We start from the raw sequence: 4,254 nt of genomic DNA on the forward strand, positions 1-4,254 counted from the left end.
ATAGTTATAAGTACTAGTTCATATAAAAAGCAGGGAGGCACACTAGAGTGTCTAGGGCAAGAAGGGCAATGTTATACCTAGAGTCGTTAAAAAAAGTCTTTGTGAGAAAGTGACATGTGAGCTGAGAACTGATAATGAAGAGTTAGTCTTGGGAAAACCTGGTGGAAGAACATTTGGGGCCGAGAAACAGCATGTACAAAGGTCCTGAGACAGGAATAAGCTTACCTTAGCAGAAGAAAAATAGGGCAGGATGACTGGAGAAGAGTGGAGAAAATGTATTGAGTGAGACTGGGGAGGAAGAGCAGTCACAGGTTGTGTAAAACTCTGTGAGCCAGGGTAAGGAGTTTGGATTTTATTCTGATTGAGATACAAGACTGTGGGAGAATATTAGCAGGGGAAACAGATGATCTGATTTACATTTTTAAAAGATCCCTTTGGATAGAGGGTAAGATTAGAAGCAGGAAGGACAGCTGGGAGGCCATTGCAGTGGTCCAAGAGAGTTGATGATGTCTTGGACTATGTGGTAACAATGGGGGTGGGAGAAATTCCATATTCTACAGGTAATTTGAATGATTTCTGTTTCCCATTTTCTCCCCAACCTAACCAGGAACTTCTTGGGGGCAGATGCCATGTCTGAGTGATTTTTGTATTCCCATTCTACATCCCTAAGCGTTAAGTCTCCTAGGTGTTCAGTGTTGAGTGACTAGATCTCAGCAACATGCCACAGTGACTAAGAGAGGAGGTAATGGCAGTAGAACAGAAACTTGAGCCTGGGACATAAATTCTGGGACTTCTACCTTTTTCCTTCTTTGTCCCTCAGTGTATCCTAAAATAACCTAAAAATGTTTGGGAGAGAAGGAAGAGCAGGAGTTATGGAGTTGCTCTTCTGTGCTAGCAATTGGGCTCAGTGCCTTCGCATATATTTACTTCATTTGAGTTAACTATTTAATCTTTATAACAACATCTAATCCTCTCCCTTTCTTTCAGAGATAAGAAGATTAAACACCCAAAAAGAAAAAAAGGGACTTTATGAAGTTGAGTAGAAAGCAAAAGTTGTCATAACATATTCACTATTTGGAGTCTCACATAAGCCCCTCCTCCCACTTTAATACCCCAATACTGTTTATCCACAATCAAGGTCTCTTTTTGTCTCCTGTTAATTGATTTGCACAATGCAAATCAATCTCAGAGTAAAACTGCAAATCTTGAAAAAGATTCAAGATTTCATGAAGTCAATGAAAGTGATGTTGGAGATCATCTCAAATGTCATATAAAGTCCTTGATAAATGGGGATTTGGCAAAGACAGACCAGTTACCACTGCAGAAGAGAAAATTGACCTGGGTAATGACAGGATCAAGACTTCAAAGAGAATGATTCAACTCTCAAAGGATTACAAGAGGTCCTTGGGATAATTGAAGAAGTGCTCTAATTTTGGAAAAACAAAACAAAAACTCTGCTTATGACTGTGCTGCAAAAAGTCAATATTATGCTCTCATGCACTTTGGTTAGGAAAATTACATTATCCTCCAATATTTGATTCACTCTTTGTTCATTCTAAGAATTAGTCCATATTTGCAATTATTTAACATTATAAATGGAAACTAAAATATTTTACATATTTCCAATTTTATTTCTCAAGATAAAGTCTTATGCAAAGCTTTTCCCTCACTCTACTGTGAAACATTTGTCCCCATTTCAAGTGGATTCGTTGTGAGTGGCCTTTTTTCTAGCATCACTTATCCTGAAATAACAAGGACTTCATGTAGCCCCAGCTTTCTCTTTACCTTGTGGTTGCCAACCTGCCTGCATACTAGAATTACTTGTGAACTTCATTAAACAATATCGAAGCTGGGACCCTCTCCCCAGACTACTTAAATCAGAGTCTGTGCTGGTAGGGCCCTGAGCTAAAACTTTCCAGGTGATACTGAGGCACTACCAGGACTGTAAGCCACTGCAGTCCTCTTCATTCATGTTGGGCTGGAAGAGACTGAGGCTGGCTGCAGGTTGACCAGTGAAAGTGCCAGGTATGGAAAGTGCCAGGGCCTAGGCCTGGTTAGAGGGGGAGCTCAGACAGGCAGCTTTGGGATGATACTAGCTCAGCTCAAGAGTCAAAGGGACTGTAAGGCTGGTGGAGCTACTTCTGTGTCACAACCACTATGCCCTTTACTCCCTTAATACTGTGGAATGTGTAGCCCCCTCTGCTTTTGTGTGTAGTAGAGAGACCTTCAATCCCTCATGTCTTTCCCATACCCAAGGTGAAGAGAGCCTGGCCCCCTCGTCATGGACATGCAGTGAAATAAAAATGTTTGACTACATTTTAATTTTTATGTATTACTTACATAAATTCTATATAATTTTATATTTTATTTTAAAATAATTATTTTAGAATTATTTTATATTTTATTTCAATGTTATTGTGAATATATTTTGGTTGTCTGACGCATAAGTTCCTGCTATCTTGTGGATCTGTAATGTGTCTGTGCCTTGCTGTATTCCAGCACTTGGCACAGTGCTTGACATATTGTAGTTGCTCAATAGGTATATTTTGAATAAATTAATAAGTTGAAATCACAAAGGATGTCAGAAGTACCATGATTAAGTACTTTCAAAGTATCAAATTAGAGGAGAGATTGTTTCCAGTTCAGGAGAAGGGAGGCTGTGGAATTCTTCAGAGCAGTGCAGGTTTTTGTGCTAGACTTTGAAAACTGGGTAAGCCAGTGATGGGCAGAGCTGAGGTGAGGGCATTTCAGTCAGAAGAAACCATTTGAGCAAAGAGCAGGAAATGAGAAGGTACAGAGCTCATTCAGTCAACAGTTGGGAAATGGCTGAGAGGTGAGTGCATGAGGGACTATGGTGGATGATCAGATTTGTAGGACAGGGTTAGTAAATAAACAGCCTTGAGTGTCATGCTTAGAAGTTCCCACATGATTCTACAGGCAATGTGGAGCCATCTGATTTGCTGTGTGTGTGTGTGTTTGGTGTTTTTGCTGAGTGCAATATGTTTGCTATAGGAAGATTGGTGTGTTCTTTAGGAAACTCAACCACAGGGGGAGTTCTTTCACAAAATATCTATGAAGTGCCTCTAAAGTGTCTGACACTTTGATAGGTGGAGGATGGATTGGAGCCAGAGTAATTGGACAAGAGATCAGTTGGACAATAGGCTATTGTCATAGTCCAGGCAAAATATACTGAAGGCCTGCAGTGGTTTAGTGGGAGTCAGGGTGGAAAGGAGGGGAAGGATTTGACACACAGTGGGAGAATGACAGAATTTGGTGACCGTTTCAGATGGGGATGAAGGAAGAAGATTGAATGACTAATGATAATAATAATTATTGGCATTTGAGTGGCTCTTTTGTGCCAGCTGTTGTGCCAAGTGCTTTATGTACATCATCTGATTCTCACAATAACCCTTTTGATAGATGAGGACACCAAGGATCAAAGAAGTAAAGGAACTTGTCCAAAGTCATACAAGTAGGAGATGATGGTGACTATGCTTTAAAGTCAGAGTCTGGCTCCAGAGACCTGCCCTAGCCTTCATGTTATGCTGCTTTTTGGGGAGCTTAGAGAACTTATGTTTTCTTGGCAAAGCATGCCCTTGCTCATGGTTTCATTTCCCCCATTTATGTGAAAGAGGAATAGCGGTGGAAGGCCCTTTCTGCTGCCCCTCCAGCAGTTCTTCCTGAGTGTCCCTCACTCATATGGTGGGATGCTGGGCCTAGTGTAGTGGTGTGGAGAGATGTGACCAGAATCAGAGGCTACAACAAAGGTGGGGAACTGGTGATCCCCAGGCTAGGCAGGGCCTGCAGGTGTTTAGCCCACATGGAGGTAGGTTGGTTTGTCAGCTGGTTTTTAGACTTGAGCCATCAACATTCAGGAATTAGGGAGCTTCACAATAAAACCCTGAGTCCTGGCTTTCCTTGAAGATTAAGATCTGGCAACACTGGGCCCACTTTTCCATGTGACAGCCCTGGGCTTGAGCTATCCCTCTGCATGTCCTGCAGCTCTTACCACTCCCAAGTCTGCACTTTTCCCAAGATCAGCCGACTTCATACTTTAAAGTTATCTGCCTGATCCCTGCAGGTGGTTGGCTTTATGACTCCTTGTCTAGAAAAGCCTACTGCAGAGTGAATGATTTTTTTCTGATATTTGAGCTGAGGGGTACCTGGCACAGGGTCAGCATCCTCTAGATCCGCCCCCTCCCCAGGTCCTGCACTATTTCCTAGGACACCATACAACAAGCCATGAAGGGAGGG

This window comes from Spermophilus citellus (genome assembly GCF_964194105.1).
Source record: "Spermophilus citellus genome assembly, chromosome: X".
In the NCBI taxonomy this organism is placed as follows: domain Eukaryota; kingdom Metazoa; phylum Chordata; class Mammalia; order Rodentia; family Sciuridae; genus Spermophilus; species Spermophilus citellus.